Below are 20548 nucleotides of genomic sequence, written 5' to 3'. Positions count from 1 at the left end.
TCTTGGGAAATCCAATCTGGCTCTTCCTTACACAAAACATGTGTAATGACATTTGTTAAATGTCAAAATAAAAATTATTGAGGGAACTTCTTCAAAAAAGTTCAAATGAGACCTCATTCTACAAATGCCCATTTAGGCCTGCTTTTGCGTGCTAAATTACTTATTCTGAAGTGATTGATCCCTTTCCCGTAAGGGAATATTTCTCTTTTACTTCCTGGTAGCAACAATTCTGGCCCCTTTATCAGCTGACTCATTCCTGCACTTCACCTTTCGTTCATTCATTTAAGAAATATTTATTGACCAACAGCTATGCCAGGTATTGTTCTATGTTTTCTTGTGAAAACAGTTGAATTAGGATAGAGGAAGTGCCAGCCTCAGGGAATTTACACACGTCTGTAAATGAATAAACTGATAGTTTTGTTTGGGCAAGGCACAGAGTAGAATGATAACAATGGACTGGGGCGAAGGTGGACCTATTTCAGATGGAGTGGTCATGAAAGGCCTCTCTGAAGAAATAAAATATAAGCTGAGGTCTAAAGGGTAAATAAACCCTGGAGCCATGTGAAAACACAACCATTTCCATCAAAAGTCAGCTTTGTGAACTTTAAACCCTTGCAAATTGAGGTTATCATATGAGAAGTATTTCATTGGCAGCAAGAGCTGGCAAGCCAAGCCCCAGTTCAGCCCCAGTTAACATGCCAATATCATTAAAATGAGGCCATTCATCAAAGAGGAAGCTATTATGACAAACAAATATTCTAAAGTATTATTTCAAGTGCCAGACTTCCAAATCTAGGAATCACATTGCTCAATGAGGTTTAAAGGCATGTACTGATGCATGACCAAAAAAATTAAGTCCCATTTAAGTGGTGCAGTTGCTCCCAATTATCTGCAAACTAATTATTGTGGGCATGTTTGTTCATTTTAATAAACAAATGCAGCCAACCCACTATCTAGCTATTGACTAAATAAATTCATTTTTTTCTTCCAAAATAACTATCTGTTTGGCTGAAATCAACTGAAATTATTTCTATTCATTTGTGTATATAATATCCTGAAGACCATTCTGATAACCTTCTTTAGTTTTCTCTTATGCTAGCCCTATTCCGTGTTCATGTGGATGCACATAAAGACATGAACACACATGGCCTAAAAAAGAAGAGTAGTTGATGAGAAATTTATGCTAGTACAAATATAACTTCAAAGTATCTGGTATTTTCTCTCACTAATATATTAGTCTTTATGAAGAGGCAAGGCTAACAGGGGCTCTCATCTAAGGCTTATGGACCTGAGGTAAAGGTGGGTCTCAGGTTCTTGGAGAGAATTTGTGGCATTCTGGGTCAGAAATTGGGACACTAGTGTTCTCTGGGTGGTGACCAGAGCTACAGATGCTTGGGAAGATCCTAAATGCATGTTTCTAAGTAGCAACATGAACAGCTGTCTTAATGGAGGATGTTCTGCACTATCTTTTCTCTTGTTTTCTTTTATTTTGCAATCTTGAATCTGGGCATTAAAATATAAATTTTAGATGTATTTTTATAATATTAATGTCAAGACCTTCTGTCTATATCTAATAAAGTATGAAAATTCTTTTTTTTAAGGTAACTTTTAAAAAAATATTTTATTTATTTATTCATGAGAGACACAGGGGGGGGGGTGCAGAGACACAGGCAGAGACACAGGCACACAGGCAGCAGGCTCCATGCAGGGAGCCTGATGTGGGACTCAATCCTGGGACTCTAGGATCATGCCCTGGACCGAAGGCAGGACTAAACCGCTGAGCCACCCAGGGATTCCCTAAAGTATGAAAATTCTTACAAAAACCTGAGCACATTACTCCCCTTATTAAAACCTTCCAATGGTTCTCTGTGGTTTTCGAGGTGAAGTCCAAGCAGATCAGGATGGCATAGTGAGTGCAATCTGACCTCTACCTCTCTCCTAGTCTGCTACCTACCCTACTCACTCCAGAAAAGTGCCACATGACTGAGTATCATGTGCTGTGTGAATAGCTTTACCTGGATTTTCTTAATTACTCTTCAAAACCATGTCCTGGGAGGATTCCAAGGTGGTGGAGAAGTAGAAGACCTTACTTTCTTCTTGTCCTAGGAATTAGGTAAATAACTATCAAATCATTCTGAACACCTGTGAACTCAACTAGAGGGCTAGGAAAAGAATAAGTTGTGACTCTACAAATAGAAAATGGACCATCTTCTGGAGGAATGACAAGACAAAAACAAAAAACAAAAAACCTCACCTCAAAAAAGAGAACGAGAGGCAGTACTGACTGCCAGGGACCTAATCAGTATGGATATAAGTAAGATGTTGGAACTAGCATTCAGAATGATGATTATAAAGATATTAGCTGTGCTTGAATAAAGCACACAAGATACTAGAAAATTCATTTCTGGAGAAATGCACTAAAATCTAATCAGGTCAAAATCAAAAGGCTATTAATGAGATGCAATAAAAAAAAAAGAGGGTCTAACTGCTAGGATAAATGAGGCAGAAGAGAGAATTAGTGATATAGAAGCCAAAATGATGGAGAACAAAGAAGCTGAGAAAAAGAGAGATAACTACTGGATCATGAGGGAAGAATTCAAGAGATAAGTTATACCATAAAGTGAAACAATATTAGAATTATTGAGATCCCATAAGAAGAGGAAAGAGAGAGAGAGAGAAAGTATAACAACTAATTCATGCGGGGAATATAAAAAGCAGTGAAAGGGAATAAAGGGGAAAGGAGAGAAAATGAGTGGGAAATATTAGTAAGGGAGACAGAACACAAAAGACTCCTAACTCTGGGAAGTGAACAAGGAGTAGTGGAAAGGGAGGTGGGCAGGGGGGTTGGGTGACTGGGTGATGGGCACTGAGGGGGGCACTTGGCGGGATGAGCACTGGGTGTTATGCTATATGTTGGCAAATCAAACTCCAATAAAAAAATATACAAAAAAAAAGTACACCAGAACAAATTACAACAGAGAATTTTCCTAATCTGGGGAAGGCATTCAAGTCCAGGAAACACAGAGAACCCCCCCTCAAATCAATAAAAATAGGTCAACACCTGGACATATAATAGTGAAACTTTCAAATCTCAGAGACAAAGAGAAAATCCTGAAAGCAGCTCGGGACAAGAGGTCAGTAACCTATAAGTATGGAAACATTAGACTGACAGTAGACCTATCCACAGAGACATGGCAGGCCAGAAAGGACTGGCATGAAATATTCAGGATGCTAACTGAGAAAAATATGCAACCAAGAATACTTTACCAGCTAAGCTCTGTCATTTAAAATAGAAGGAGCAATAAAAAGTTTCCAGGACAAACAGAAAATAAAAGAATTTGTGATCACTAGACAAGCCCTGCAAGAAATATTAAAAGGGATACTTGAAGCAAAGAGAGAACTCAAAAATAACATAGACCAGAAAGGAATAGAGATAATATACAGACAGTGACTTTACAGGTAATACAACAACACTAAATTGTCTTTCAATAGTTACTCTGAATGTAAATTAGCTAAATACCTCAATAAAAAAGACACAGGGTATCAGATTAGATAAAAAAGCAAGACACATCAGTATGCTTTCTCATATTAGACTCATTTTAGACCCCAAAAAAACACCTCCAGAGACTCATTTTAGACCCCAAAACACGTCCAGATTGAAAGTGAGGGGGTAGAAAACCATTCATCATGCTAATGGACATCAAAAGAAAGCTGGGTTAGAAGAAAAAAAAAAAAGAAAGCTGGGGTGGCAATCCTTATGTCAGGTAAATTAGATTTTAGACCAAAGACTGTAATAAGAGATGAGGAAGGACACTACATCATAATTAAAGGATCTATTCAACAAGATGATCTAACATTTGTAAGTATTTATGTCCCTACCATGGTAGAAGCCAATTATATAAACCAATTAATAACAAAATTAAAGAAACACATTGATAATACAACAACAACAACAGCAATAATAATACAATAATAGTAGGGGACTTAAACACCCCAGTCACAGCAATGGATAGATCATCTAAGCAGATCAACAAGGAAACAAGGGCTTTGAATGACACACTGGACCAGATGGACTTCATAGCTATATTCAGAGCATTCCATCCTAAAGCAACAGAATATACATTCTTCTTAGGTGCACATGGAACATTTTCCAGAATAGATCATATACTGAGTCACAAATCAGATCTCAACCAGTACTAAAAGACTGGAATTATTCCCTGCATATTCTTAGACTACAATGCTTTGAAACTTGAACTCAATCACAAGAAGAAATTTGGAAAGAACTCAAAGACATGGATAAAGAACATCCTACTAAAGAAAGAATGGGTCAACCAGGAAATTAAAGAAGAATTAAAAATAAGTCATGGAAACAAATGAAAAAGAAAACAAAACTGTTCAAAACCTTTGGGATGCAGTGAAGGTGGTCTTAAGAGAGAAAAAACAAGAAAGTTCTCAAATATACAACCTAATCTTACAGCTACAGGGGCTGGAGAAAGAACGGCAAATAAAGCCTAAACCCAGCAGGAGAAGAGAATTAAAGATTAGAGTAGAAATCAATGAAATAGAAACCCAAAGAACAAGAGAACAGATCAACGAAACTAGGAGCTGATTCTTTGAAAGAATTAATAAGATCAATAAATCCCTTGCCAAACTTATTAAAAAGAAAAGAGAAAGGACACACATAAATAAAATCATGAATGAAAAAGGAGACACTTGATGAGATGAGCACGGGTGTTATACTATATGTTGGCAAATTGAATTTAAATAAGATATTTAAATTAAAAAAAAAAAGAAAAAAGAGCCACACAAAATATACAAACAATTATAAGAATATATTATGAGCAACTATATGCCAACAGATTAAGCAACCTGGAAGAAACAGATGCATTCCTAGCGATGTATAAACTACCAAAATTGAAACAGGAAGAAATAGAAAACCTGAATAGATTCACAACCAGCAAGGAAATTGTACCAGCAATCAAAAATTTTCCAACAGAGTCCAGGATGGGATGGTATCCCAGGGGAATTTTACCAAGTATTTTAAGAATTAATACTGATTCTTCTGAAGCTGTTTCAAAAACAGAAATTGAAGGAAAACGTCCAAAATCTTTTTATGAGGTTAGCATTATACCTTAATCTCAAAACTAGACAAAGACCCCATCAAAAAGGAGAATTACAAACCAATATCCCTGATGAACATAGATGCAAAAATTCTCATTAAAGTATTAGCCAATAGGATCCAACAGTACATTAAAAAGATTATTCACCATGACCAGGATTTATTCCTGGCCTGCAAGGGTGGTTCAACATCTGCAAATCAATCAATGTGATGCACTACATTAATAAAAGAAAGGACAAGAACCTCTCAATAGATGCAGAAAAGCATTTGACAAACTGCAGCATCCATTCTTAATTAAAACTCTTCACAGTGTAGGGATAGAGGGAACATACCTCAATATCATAAAAGCCATCTACGAAAAGCCCACAGCAAATATCATTCTCAATGATGAAAAACTGAGAGCTTTTTTCCCTAAGAAAACAGGAACACAGCAGGGATGTCCACTCTCACCACTGTCATTCAACATAGTACTAGAAGTCCTAGCCTCAGCCATCAGACAACAAAAAGAAATAAAAGGCATCCAAATTGACAAAGAAGTAAAACTCTTAGTCTTGGCAGATGACATGATATTCTATGTGGAAAATCCAACAGACTCCACCCCAAAATTGCTAAAACTCACACAGGAATTCAGCAAAGTGGCAGGATCAAAATCAATGCACAAAAATCAGTTGCATTTCTACATTTAGCAATGAGACAGAAGAAAGAGAAATTAAGGAGTTGATCCCATTTACAATTGCATCCAAAACCATAAGATAACTAGGAATAAACCTAACCAAAGAAGCAAAGGATCTGTACTCAGAAAATTATAAAACACTCATGAAAGAAATTGAGGAAGACACAAAGAAATGGAAAAATATTCCATGCTCCTGGATTGGAAGAACAAATATTGTTAAAATGTGTATGCTACCTAGAGCAATCTATACATTCAATGTAATCCCTATCAAAATACCATCAACTTTTTTTCACAGAGCTGGAACAAACAATCCTCACATTTATATGGAACCAGAAAAAAACCCAAATAGCCAAAGGAACGTTGAAAAGAAAACCAAAACTGGTGGCATCATAATTCCAGACTTTACAAGCTCTATTACAAAGCTGTAATCATCAAAACAGTATGGTACTGGCACAAAAACAGACACATAGATCAATGGGACAGAAGAGAGATCCCAGAAATGGACCCTCAACTCTATGGTCAACTAACGTTGGACGAAGCAGGAAAGAGTATCCAATGGAAAAAAGACAGTCTCTTTAACAAATGGTGTTGGGGAAATTGGACAGCCACATACAGAATAATGAAACTGGACCATTTTCTCACACCATACACAAAAATAGACTCAAAATGGATCAAAGACCTAAATGTGAGACAGGAATCCATCAAAATCCTAGAGGAGAACATAGGCAGCAACCTCTTTGACCTCGGCCACATCAACTTCTTGCTAGACATGTCTCCAAAGGGAAGGGAAACAAAGGCAAAAATGAACTATTGGGGCTTCATCAAGATAAAAACCTTCTGCACAGCAAAGGAAACAGTTAACAAAATCAAAATACAATCAACAGAATGAGAAAAGATATTTGCAAATGTCTTATCAGGTAAAGGACTAGTATCCAAAATCTATAAAGAACTTAACAGGGATCCCTGGGTGGTGCAGCGGTTTGGCGCCTGCCTTTGGCTCAGGGCGCGATCCTGGAGACCCGGGATCGAGTCCCACGTCGGGCTCCCGGTGCATGGAGCCTGCTTCTCCCTCTGCCTGTGTCTCTGCCTCTCTCTCTCTCTTTCTCTCTCTCTCTCTCTTTCTCTGTGACTATCATAAAAAAAAAAAAAAAAAAAGAACTTAACACACTCAACACCGAAAGAACAAATAATCCAGTCAAGAAATGGGCAGAAGATATGAACAGGCATTTCTCTAAAGACCTACAAATGGCCAACAGACACGTGAAAAAAATGCTCAACATCACTTGGCATCAGGGAATTACCAATCAAAACCACAATGAGATACCACCTCATACCAGTCAGAATGGCTAAAATTAACAAGTCAGGAAATGACAGATATTAGCGAGGATGCAGAGAAAGGGGAACCCTCTCACATTGTTGGTAGCAATGCAAGCTGGTGCAGCCTCTCTGGAAAATAGTAAAGAAGTTCCTCAAAAAGCTGAAAATAGAGCTACCCTATAACCCAGCAATTGCACTACCGGGTATTTACCCCAAAGATACAAATATGGCAATCCAAAGGGGCACCTGTACTCCAATGTTTACAACAGCAATGTCCACAATAGCCAAACAATGGAAAGAGCCCAGATGTCCATTGACTGATGAATGGGAATGGATAAAGATGTGGTATATATACACAACGGAACATTACTCAGCCATCAAAAAATGAGATCTTATGTGCAAGAACATGGATGGAACTAGAGGGTATTATGCTAAGTGAAATAAGTCAATCAGAGAAAGACAATTATCATATGATCTTAAATCCTAAATTCTTTTTTTAAAGATTTTATTTATCTATTCATGACAGACACAGAGAGAGAGAGAGAGAGAGAGGCAGAGACACAAGCAGAGGGAGAAGCAGGCTCCATACAGGGAGCCTGATGTGGGACTCGATCCCGGGTCTCCAGGATCACACCCCAGGCCGAAGGTGGCGCTAAACCGCTGGGCCACTGGGGCTGCCCTTCAATCCTAAATTCTTATATGTGGAATTTAAGAAACAAAACAGGATCACTGGGGAAGGGAGGAAAAAATAAGATGAAATATGAGAGGGGAACAAACCACAAAAGACTCTTAATCATAGAACACAAACTGAGGGACATTGGAGCAGAGGGGCATGCGGGGATGGGGTAACTGGGTGATAGACATTAAGGAGGGCACGTGATGTAATGAGCACTGGATATTATATCAGACTGATGAATCATTGACCTCTGCCTCTGAAACTAATAATAAATTATTTGTTAATTGAATTCAAATAAAAAAATAAAAAAATAAAACAAAACTCCCCAAAACATGTCCCAAATCACCATGCCCTTTCACACGTCTCTGTGTTTGACCAGGTGTTGTCTCTACCTGGAATTCCTTCATGCTTTACCTGGCAAATTGCTTCCCACCGTTGAAATCTCTACTGAAGATTGTCCTCATCTGAGTAGTCAGTCCTCTTTAGTTCCTCGGGAAGAGCTAATCACTTCCTCTGTTCTGCTGTGATTATCACAGCACCTATCACTGTGCATGGTATCTTCCACTGTCTTGTGTATCTCCTCTACCAAGCTATAAATTGATTAAGGCTGCTGACCAGGATTTGAATCATTTTATGATCAGGCCTAGGACAGTCAGTGCCTGGTGTGCACTAAAGGTTCATTAGATGACCGGCAGGTAGAATTAAATTGAAATGAGGTAAAGATAGATGGATATAGAGATAGATATAGATAGTTATAAAAAGACACACACACACACACACACATCTTTCTGTGGATGTCAATGTTCTATAAAACAGGGTCTTGGGTTCATAAGACCAAAGGTTCTTCCGCAATGGAACACAACAAGGATATTTGGAAGAGGTGTAGAGGGCGTTGTTCTTCCAATATATACACAGGAAACTGTCATGGGTAGAATAAAATGCTTCTGCAAATATCTGGTGTTTTCTTGGCACAGCTTCTCTTGGGCTTAGCTTTGCAAAATCTTCCCCAGGCTGTGTTTTCCTGGTTGCCATGGAGCCAATTCCCTTCTAAAGGAAACAATTGAGGAATTAAGTGACTGTGCTTGGTCTCCAGGTGGACAGAGAACAGCCAGCCCAACTTGTAATTTGGAACATTAAATTTTGTTTTTGGTATGCTTCCTCCTACCCCTGCTGTTATTCTTTGGTCTCTAACCTCTTGGAATTTGTCTTTCCCAATGTAACTCAGAGCCTAGCGTCCCATGATGCAGCTTGGTTTGGTTGGTTGTGTAAGAAAGTAAGAGCAACTGCATTTGTTCAGGCAAACCTATGATCATTTATGCCTGAGGCAGGGTGAGGAAAAATCAGGAAGCCAAAGGATTAGGAATCACACAGAATAAACTTGGCTGATAAGTAAATTCTGGGGCAGGGGGTAGGGGAAAGTGTTTAAAATATGAAGGTGGGAGAGAAATGACTAGATTTGCAGGATCTAGTTTAGTGGGATTTTATGAGTTTTGCAAACATTAGAGGATATACAGGGGACTCATTATATGACCCAACCTCCTAGAAAGCTTTAGGTGTAAAGAGAAAACTATTCTTGGTAATTAGACAACTTTAACAGAATAAGGCTGAAGATGGTGAGAAGAAACACCTAGAAAATGCTAGAAATGTTATTTACGCCAGTAGCTCAACCAGAAGTATTCTTCATTAGTGTGAGGCTACAAAAGGTTACTTTTCTTTTTAAAATCAAATGATATTGTTTTGAACACTCTTAAAGATTTCAAGATTGCTTGCCTTACATTAGCGCCACTCATAAAGAGTTCTCAGTTATTTCTAGGTACCCCAGAAGGGTGCCTCTCATTTGCCCACAAGTAGGTTAGTCAGTTGCAGCCACCTCATTGACCTTTTTTTATACTTCCTCTTCAGATCTGGCTCCCACTTGTCCGATCTTCTGCCCATGAAGCCTAATGGTGAGAGCAGAATGGTGATAACTTGCTATACCTTGATGTGCCAAAATTTCTCTGTTTGAGAGAAGTTTCTGAGCACATCAACACATGCAGATAGGTCCTGGGGTAATGTAAGGAAGGCAGGGAAAGAAAAAGTGAGGAAGAAATGAAGATATTGCATATATGCACTGTGCCTGGGCTCTAGTGCAGCAGGTTCTGAATGATTGTTGTAATAATTTACTACAATCATGATGTTGCACACATGTTAATGTGAACTCTCCCCATCCCAGGAGAAAACTGAGATAATGCTTCTTTTTAGATAGGCGGGAGGGGAGGGAGGGAGGAGTAGGGATGGAGGGAGGGAGTAGGGAGGGGAGGGCGGGAGGGGGGTTAGGAGGGATGGGGAGTACGGCCGGAAGGAAGGAATTCCACTTCCTTAATCCTTCGTTCTTCTTTTTTTCTTCTTTCTTTTTTCTTCTTTCTTTCTTTCTTTCTTTCTTTCTTTCTTTCTTTCTTCCTTTCTTTTTCTCTCTCCTTCCTTCCTTCCTTCTTCCTTTGTTCTTTTATACAAGTATTTATTGAATACTGACTATGAGGCAGACATTATATTAATGCAGGAAATATAGTAGTTAATTAACAAAATAGACACAGTCTTGACTCTCACAGAACCCAGAATCTAGAGTGGCATAGAAACTACTCAGAGGGGATCCCTGGGTGGCTCAGCGGTTTGGCACCTGCCTTTGGCCCAGGGCACGATCCTGGAGTCCTGGAATTGAGTCCCACGTCAGGCTCCAAGGCATGGAGCCTGCTTCTCCCTCCTCCTGTGTCTCTGCCTCTCTCTCTCTCTCTCTTTCTCTCTCTCTATGTCTATCATAAATAAATACATCTTAAAAAAAGAAACTACTTAGAAACAAAGAATCATAAAAAAATTATTAAGTACAATTTTAAGTATTGTGAAGGAGATGGTGATGGTATTCTTTTATTATTATTATTGTGATAAGAACACTTAACATAAGATCTACTGTTGTAACACATTTGAAACACAATGCAAAATTGTTGACTACAGGCACAATGTTGTACAGCAGATATCTAGAACTAATACGTCTTGAATAACTGAAACTTTTTACTTGTTGAATAGCAGCTCCTCGTTTACCTCCTCTAACCCCTGGCGACCAACATTCTACTCTCTGGGAGTCTATTTTAGATATCTTGTATGAGTAGAATTACCCAATATTTGTTCTGTGCCTGGCTTATTCCACTTGGCATGATGTCCTCCAGGTTTATTCATGTTGTTGCAAATGGCATAATCTTTTTTCATTCTTCCTTTTTTTTTTTTTAGAGGGAGGAGAGGGGCAGGGAGAGAATCTCGAGTAGGCTCCACACCCAATGCAGAGCCTGATGCAGGGTTTGATCCACAATGCTGAGGTCATGACCTGAGCTAAAATCAAGAGTTGGATGCTTAACCAACTGAGCCACCCAGATGCCCCTCTTTTTTTTTTTTTTTTTTAAGACTAAATAAATACTTTATTGCATGTACATACCAGATTTTCTTCATTCATTCATTATGGACATTTTGGTTTTTTACATATCTTACATAATGCTTCAGTGAGTATGACAGTGCAGATATCTCTCTGCGATCCCAGTTTCATATAACTACATATCATATACCCAGAAGTGGGATTATTAGATCATATGGTCATTCTATTTTTAATTTTTGAGGGACCGCCATACTATCTCACATAGTAGCTGCATCATTTTACATTCCTACCAACAGTGTACAAAAGGGGTTTTTTTCCTCTATAACCTCATCAATACCTTTGTTTTTTTGATAGTAGCCATCCTAATAGGTGGGAGGTAAATAGCTCATTGTGGTTTTTGATTTGAATTTCTCTCATAATTAGTGGTGTTGAACATTGTTTCATATATCTGCTGGCCATTTGTATCTTCTTTGGAGACATATCATTCAAGTTCTTTGCCTATTTTTTTCAACTACACTCTTAAGAGTGTATCGTAAGAGGGACAGACCTCATCTGGGAGTATATATGTATTGTTGCCATGCTGAGAAAATAAAATATGAGATCCAGTTAAATTTGAAATTCAGAGAGACAACAAATCTTTCAGTGTAAGTATGCCTCATAGAGTATCTGGGATATTCTTACACTAAAGACTTATTTGTTGATTCTCTGAAATTCAAATTAAACTGGGGTTCTATATTTTATTTGGCAACCCTATGTGTGTGGACTAGAGGAGGGAGTAATTAAGGAAAGTTACTTTTAGGAAATGATATCTGAACTTAGACCTGGAGGACAATCGATATTATCCAGGTTCAGAGGTGTGGGGAAGAAAACAGAGGGCAAAAGTATACCAGACAGACAAAGGAATAGCATGTGTATGAAGTGGGAAAGATCTGGTAATTTTAGTCACTGTGGGCAAAATGTAATGAGTAGAGGGAGGGGTGGAATTTGCTGATGCTAGAAAGAGATGACAAGGTAGAAAAATCAGGGACTAGGTTAAGTATATCCCATGTTAAACACATTGAGGATGGAAATTAGAAACCTAGGCTCTGGTCTTTGGGTTACACTGAGCAGCCTACTGGTCTTGGGCAAGTTAATTCACCCTCTGGATCTCAATTTACTATTCATGGGCCAAATACATGTTAAATCCATGGGCCAAATACATGAGATCACAGAATGCAGACCCTGAAGGGTTAACTCAAAGAAAACTCAAGTTTATCTAACATAAAACCCACAAGGTACAGGTGACTGAGTGAGGCCTTGGCAAGGATGCTACAACAATGAAAGTTACAAAGAATTCTGAAGTCAGAAGTCTTAGATTCAAAGCCAGGCTCTGTCATTTTTCCACTCTGTGGCCTTGGGTGAGTGAGTCAACTTTGCTCTGAGCCTCCACATTTCTCATATGTAGGACAAGATTAACAACATCTTCCTTCCTAAATTGTCATTAAGACTCATGATAACATAAATAGAATGCTTACCAATACAATACAGCCTTATACATAGTAGCTGCTCAGCCAATAATTTTTTGTTCAGCTAGGTTGATGGTTCATAATTTTAAAGAATTCTGGAAACCTTTGGTGGAAAACAGTGAAGGAGAAAAGAAGCAAACTATTGCCCTAGACACACATTATGTACATCATGGTTTGGGCTTATGGCTATTCCTGCTTTTGGGATTGCAGGGGATATGAATGTAAACAACAGATTCTTAGGCTATGAAGTATCAAAAGTTCAAGAGGCACAGAGGGAGAGACAAAGAAAGACTATGAACTTTAATATTTCCTTTATTCTCCACTTCCTCATCTTCAGTTAATTGCCTAAGCAACCATTAATGAATACCTTTCATGCAGCTATTAAGCAGCTTATAATCTCCCTAGAGGAAGACAGATAAATAAAAAAAATGAATAGGTGAATAGGTACATGGATGCATAGTTATTGATTGTCCCAGGGGAGTAAACCTTATTAGTAGGAATTTCATACTAAGGAAGAAGACAGTTTTGGAGAGACCTTGGGATATCCCTCAGAACACACAATGGAAGCTGTCCCTGCTCTCCAATAATGGCACTAGCTCCCTTTCCTTGCTCCAGCACAAGATGTACAGGTATTTACGGCTGTGGAACATGTTTTTGATCTAATTTTTCAGTTCCCTCAAGCACACTGAAAGCAAATGGTTGGTACTTGCTGCGGTAGGTTAGTATTTGATAAATGTTGGTTGAATTGAATTGTTTACCTAATGGCCCAGTGCCAGGTAGATGGCCAAATATTTAGTGGAATCTCTCATATGTTGAAAAAGCAATGGAAGTACATGCTCATTGAGCTGTTAATTTTTTCAGCAAAGATGGATGTGTGTGAATCCATCCATAGCTGAGTCTAGTTCATGCTTCTGCAAAGCAACTGGCCATATTAGGAAAGAAGTTGGTTGCCTAGAATAGACAAGCTAATCCTTTAACAAAGGCGATGCTTGCGACTCTAATTCCCAAATGTAATCCTTTAACAAAGGCGATGCTTGCAACTCTAATTCCCAGAACGAACAGATTATAAGCATTTACAATTTGGGGTTCTATGGAATGTTTAGTTATAATTGACCATGGCTTAATGCTTCTGGAAAGTCTGGGGTTTTTTTGTACCCCTCTTTTGGAAGATAAGAAAACCATCTGGAACAAAGAATTAAGTTTAAGAAGGTCAACCTCCTACACCTTTGACAGTTATGGTTTTGGGCAAAGGAAACTGTTGTTCCAGAGGATGTCCCTGAGGCACCAATCTTCATAATCACTCAAGAAAGTTTCAATTGTGTTCAGAAAGGCTGCTTTTCCTCACAGGAAAAGGAGTAGCATGTTTTAGAATTATCGCCAACTACAAGAGTTGAGATGAAAATATCAGGACTGCTACTTAGCATATTCAACTGATATCCACCCTGCCAGTAATCACAGATTTGGGTGGTAGGTGCTCAGCCACAGTTGAGAAAACCAGACCTTCTAGGAGGATCTAAGCTAAGTGAAAAGAAAGGACTGATAGTGGTAGAAAATATATAAAACCCAACTGCTCAAATAGTGTAAAGATGTGCATCACTTAACACACAGTACTTTTGTGGGGTTTTTTCCTTCCCAATTTAATCACTGAGTTTGTATTACTCCTTTAGGGGGCTACCTCTTTTTTTAATTTTTAAATCCATTTTTCAATTTCTGTGTAAATTATCATGAGCCTTATTCTCTGACCAGTTTAAAAGGTGAAATGTACTCAGACCTGCTTTCTTTGGTTTATATCAAGCCTTCATAATTTAACTATAAAAGCCACTTACTTAATAAAAAGTCTATAGCCCACCATTAGGATCATTATCAGCATCACCATTGAGATGATTTCTTATAAAATATAGGTTACATTTTAAAATTCAGTTTCTTTTTTGAATTTGAGTTTATGGAAAAATGGGTTCACAATGGATATAATTGCTAGAAATGCAAACCAGAAAATTAAGAAATTTGAGAGTTAGAGTTGGAATAAGAAAACACATAATTTTCTATTGTAATTACTAAAGAAAAATCTCTATTATTACTTATTTCCTCAGTGTTCTGAAAGTGTGTAATTGTTTCTGGGAGTTAAAGTTTGGATGATAGATACTTTAAGTATTTTTTATATGCTTGTCTCCCCCAGACAGATGAGATTTGAAGGTAGTGACTTTTTCTGATTCACTTGGATCTCTAATATCTAACACAGTACCTGGTACAGAATAATTAGCACAGGAAAACTGTTAAGTAAATGGCTTTGGAGATGGTACTACTATAGTATGATATTTTTCAAGGCAAGTGTTGCCTGCAAGCCCCCTAGAGACATTTGTGGAATGATCTTAATGATGTGTGTGTGTGAGTGGAGGTTCTACTTTGGGGTCAGGATGCTAAATGTCCTAAACAAATGTTGGGGACAGTCTTGTCGAATTTCTCATATGTTCAGTTGAATAGTCTCTAATATCCTGTGGCTCTCCAATGCTGAGGATTCTCTTCTGACACACTGAAAAACTCTAGAAGTCATTGCTCCTGCCCGTGGGATTGAACATAGGTTAAATTATATTCGAAGGCTACTTTTTTCAATACTTGTGAAAATCCTTAATGAATGCTCTTTGACCTAGTCATTCCATATACGAAATTTTATCCTAGAAAAATAACAAGTAGGATTGTTATGGAGAAAATACGTATAGTTTCACTTGAAACAAAATAGGGTGACTTGAGTGTCCTGTCTGGCTGGGGACTTTCCCCCCTCCCTTATGGCATTGTCATTCACTCAGTGCTGGGCAAGTCCTTACTGACTTGCTGTTGACCACCCTACAGCAGAACCCTCTCTTTTGCTGAATGAATATTTTGAGATGCTGCTTGAAAACAGAGGACATGTGGTCATCAAGTTGCCTTCTAAGGCATTGGGGTTTAGTTAACCTCATGACTTTTGCTTTTCAGAATCAACAACATAAGGTCAGGGCAGAGAGAAGTTCCTTGTGAGAATTAAAAGCAATTAGGAGAGGTTAAATATGGAAAGAATTTTTTAAAAAGGAATAGATAGACTCAGAGACTTGTGGCCAAGTAATAAAGTTGATGAGCTTGAGCCAAAGAGGGATGTTTATAAAGTAGTTTTTGCTATGACGTGCATTTGACTTGAAGTTTGTCTTTCTTCTTCCCATGCTGGCTGATGTTTCAACCTGATTGATGGGCTAAACAGAGATTACAAACAGGAAAAGAGTCAACAGGAAAATAGAGCCCTACCCACTGCCTCCCCTCACCAAATCCCACCTCAAAATGCATTATAGGGAGACAAACGGCTAAAAAACACAAAAGAAAGAGATTTACAGCATATGGAACTGATCTTAGATTTGTATTCTGAATTTGTTTTTAAAACCCTTTGTAAATCAGTAAGGGTAAGGCATGGAAGCATGAGGAAAAATATCAATGGGGAAATCATATGAAAGGAAATATGGATGGCAAGTAAACGTAAACTTCAACTTCATGGGGAAAAATGAGAATACAAATCAAAGTCATCTTGAGATACTATTTTTATACTGAGATACCATTTAAACCCAGGAGACTGGCTTTGGTGTGTATGGGGCAATAGAGGGGGATTCGTTATTGGTTTGGTTTTTTGTTTTGGTGTTGTTTTGTTTTGTTTTTTACAATATCAACCTTTTGCAAAGATATAGATCAATGGGAACTTATATTCTGATAGTGGAAGTATACACGGGCTCAACTATTGTGGAGAGCAACTTAATAGTATATATCACATGATACTATAATATAACCCAGCAAATTCTCTCCTAGGTATATTCCCAGGACGCTTGTTCCCATTGCTTAAGAATATAAGTATTAAGGTTTACTTTGCAGCATTGTTTTTAATAGTGAAAAAAGTGGGAGGCAATGTATTGTTTATTGTTAAGTTATCAACATTTAGCCCATTAGGAAGATGTTTTGCTCCAACAGAGCAACGTTAATTATCACAGCCTCTCATGTTCTCTGCACAGGAAGAGGAAAAAACTATTGGGGAGTCTGATATAAGGAAGTGAATTTGCAAAGCTTGGCTCCTCTCTCTCTTTTCTTGGGAATATTAATATTTCTCCATGCAAAAGTGCATAAGCTCTGCTTCATTCCAAAAGATTTATAGTCCTGCACTGTGGTGTAGGAAAGATGGAGCTAGGTGATTGCTGCCCGTAACTTAGGTTCTGGGGTTCAGAATTAGGAAGTCCATTGGCTCACAGATATAAGCCATAGTCTTCAGTTCAGTTTTATCAGTAAAAAGATGACATTCTGATCTCCATCTGCCATCCTCCTTTATTTCATTTCTTGAATGGGTCAGTATAGATGTATGCTATTTATTGGGCCACTTGAATCTCAACACTGGAAACAAGTAAGAAATATAATTTGGGAACAAAGGATATATGAATAAAGAGGCTCTCAGATGACCAGGGCAGACAGATCTATGCTTTGGGGATATTACAGTAGGCTGTGGCCGTGGGGGATTTTTACCTTAGTGGTTTTCTTCAGCTTACAGTGGCTTTGTACATGCCATGCATATGACTGTTTTTAGAAAGGCAAGACTACACCCATGAAGCCTGAAACAAACATCATGTAGCTCTACCCTCCACTGAGCAAAAGCAACTGTTCAGCAGGCTATCAGCTTCAGAAAGTGCAGGCCAGGGTGACATCTTAATCAAATGATGAGGACTTAAAAATGCAGATTGCCAGCTTGACCTGTACCTGTATCTGGGCCAGTTATCATAGGTCAAGCTGAGGCAAAATTAAATCTTCTAAGCCATTCTTGAACATAATGGCATTTGCTGATTTTAAAGTGCAAGGCAGACTGAACTCCACAAGAATTATGGAACACTAGCAGAGTCTAGCTTTAAACTTTTACAACTAGACCTAACTAGGTAGCCCCGGATCACTGTTTCAAATTCCATTTTGCTTCCAAGACTATAGAACTTTAGAGTAGCTCATACTGGATATCTTGGATTTATTGGGAGTATTCACAGGCAAAGGGGCCACTCAGTGGCACACCAAAGCTAGCTAATACCACTCAAGAGAATGATTGTTAAATTTTCATTAATTTTACTAGGCTTTGATGTCACAATGGTGGGAACATTTATGCTTCTGAAATCAGTAATCCCTATTAGGGTTCATCCTCATCCCTACCCCCAGCCAATTGTTACTTTTCCCACCATGTGCTTTCATATTCACTTTGGGGTTGGAAATTTGGACCTGAATTGAGATCCAATCTGTGGCAGATGCTATTATTTTCAATCAAGAGAAGGACCAGGGCACCAGTTATAAAGAGATATGCCATTTGGAGTGGGGGAGATTGAAGTAGAGAACTCAATGAAATTATTGCAGACCCAATAATTAGGAAGACAACAAAAGAATCCTATGCCTGGAATAATCTGTCTTTCATAGACTAATCTCCTTATGGATTCAAGAAACTGAAGAAGTTTGAAACACAGTGTAGTAAAAAAGAAAAATACAACAATAAGCAGAAAGACAGGGTGATTGAACTAGGAGAAGAGAAATTTCTTTAGGAAAATAGTAGAAACTCTACAGAATAGGCAAATTTATATAAAAGAGAAATTAAGATTTTAAGGGTGGAACTTACAGAAAATATTAAAAGAAAATGGAGATGTATCTCAAACTCAGTCTCTTGGAGGCCTTGAAAAGGGGTTGCGGGGGCTGGGGAGGCACCACCTTCATTGTTGCCCAGTCAGAAGCATCAACTGGGACCCAGGGAAGAAAGTAAAAACTTAAGGAACAAATGAATAGTGGCCCCAGGAAAGGCCAGGATTTAGGTCACTGTCAAGAGGCAAATTTTTAAAGTTGTATAGAAAAGCAACTTGTTATGATCTTATCCCTTAGATGAAGTCATTTGAAATATTACTTTGGAAAACTTAAAGATGAGATCCCCTTAAGGACTGGAACAGCTCTCCTGAGTGCCTGCAGAACTGTCTGGACAGATTCCAGAGAAGAAAATGAGAAAGATCAGTATTTCAAATAATTATGGGGAGAGTTTTCCAGGTGCCAGTTTCTGCATGTGGAAATATAGGAATTGCTTGTTCTAAGAGGAAATGGGTCTGAGAAAATTAGTGAATTAGCACTCTAAAGGAAGGCAAAGATAAGGTCTTCTAAGAGGAAACGGATCTGAGAAAATTAGGGAATTAGCACTGTAAAGGAAGGCACAGATAAGATAATTTCCCACATGATAAAAGTTTAAAGAAACAATAGGCAGTGCAAAGATAGGCTGAGTCCAGCCCTGGTTGAAGGTTGAGCTAAAGGAGACATCTTCCAGTTGAGATTATTCAACCAGGAAAGGTGAAAGTGGACAAGGTTTTGAACAGTGGATTGTTTCAGCAGGTTCAGAACAAATTGATTTCATATCTCTTGTCAAGAAAAAAATGCAAAACCAAATCTGCAGGAAAATGCTAGAAAACTGAATGTCTGTGTCAGAAATTAAACCACAAATTTGTGAAAGACACTCAGGGCTAGCAAAATTATAGTCCTTCATGAAGTAGACGAGGAAAAGGAATGATTAAGAAGCCAAACAAGCTGCTTACACACCCTCTAGAATCTTCCACAAAGATGTACCAGAAGTGAAATTATGCATTATAGGGGCACCTGGGTGGCTCAGTTGGTTAAATCTGCCTTCAGTTCAGGTCATGATCCTGGGGTCTGGGATGGAGCCCTGATTTGGGCTCCCTGCTCAGTGGGGAACCTGCTTATCTCTCTCCTTCTGCCACTTCCCTGCTCATGTTCTCTCTTGCATGCCCTCTCTCAAATAAATAAATAAAATCTTTTTAAAAAAAGAACTTAAGCATTACAGTATTATCCATTATTACAACACCCCCTACATACATACCCACACATCACACACGCACAAGCAGAAACAAATGCTACTCAAGGTTAGAACACTTAAACAGTATAGACATCCCCCTCGGGATCACATGAGTTCCTGGGCCTCGCTATGTCACTATAGGCACAGATTTCAGAAAAACCAACCTAATTTAATGTGGTATTATTATTATGATTATTTTTAAAGATTTTATTTATTTATTCATGATAGTCACAGAGAGAGAGAGAGAGAGAGAGAGAGAGAGAGAGAGAGGCAGAGACACAGGCAGAGGGAGAAGCAGGCTCCATGCAGGGAGCCCTACGTGGGATTTGATCCTGGGTCTCCAGGATAGTGCCCTGGGCCAAAGGTAGGCGCTAAACCACTGCGCCACCCAGGGATCCCTCAATGTGGTATTATTAACAAAAATCATAATGCTGTACATTAGATCTCTAGAATCACTCATAACTGCAACCTTGTACCCTGCGACCAACATTTCTTCATTCCCCCACCTCCCTGCCCTTGGAAACCACCATTCTACTCTCTGCTTCTATGTATTCAACCCTTTTCAATTCTCCAGGTGAAGTCATGCAGTCTTTTTCTTTCACATAGATACCTTTGTGTGTGTGCTTGTGATAAGAGTACCTGAAATCTACCCTTTTAGAAAATTTGCCCTTGCTTCTCATCGTGTGTTTCATATTGATTTAGTAAGCCATGTGATTTGAACAACTTAACTTGGTCTGTGAATGGTTTTGTTCCATGGCCTCTGGGATAGCTCTGCTAGGGGTGTATTTGGAGTCTTTCATGTAAGAAGATAACTTCCCACATGATAAAATCAATTCTCAATTGGTTCATTTGGTTAGACAATGAGTGTTATTTCCTAGATTTTTATAACTAAACTTTCATCAGTAAATAAATTAAAGTGCCATTTATATCTATAATGGGATCCATACAGTTATTAAAATGACTAAAATGTTTTTTTTTATGTTA

General features: G+C 38.4%; 2 long non-coding RNA genes across 2 annotated transcripts in view; both read left to right on the top strand.

Annotated features, from left to right (window-relative positions):
* LOC111090025 overlaps window positions 1–20548 on the top strand; it is a 135151-nt gene that overhangs the window by 70378 nt on the left and 44225 nt on the right. The window lies entirely within an intron of this gene.
* Window positions 8867–20548, top strand: part of LOC111090024 — a 38395-nt gene continuing 26713 nt past the window's right edge. The window contains exons 1-2 of the long non-coding RNA XR_005370457.1: window positions 8867–8934; window positions 9688–9731. This is a non-coding gene — a long non-coding RNA (uncharacterized LOC111090024). The remainder of the gene's footprint in view (window positions 8935–9687; window positions 9732–20548) is intronic.

Source organism: Canis lupus, chromosome 15, assembly GCF_011100685.1.
Source record: "Canis lupus familiaris isolate Mischka breed German Shepherd chromosome 15, alternate assembly UU_Cfam_GSD_1.0, whole genome shotgun sequence".
Lineage (NCBI taxonomy): Eukaryota > Metazoa > Chordata > Mammalia > Carnivora > Canidae > Canis > Canis lupus.
This window is presented reverse-complemented; position numbering and strand designations above follow the sequence as displayed.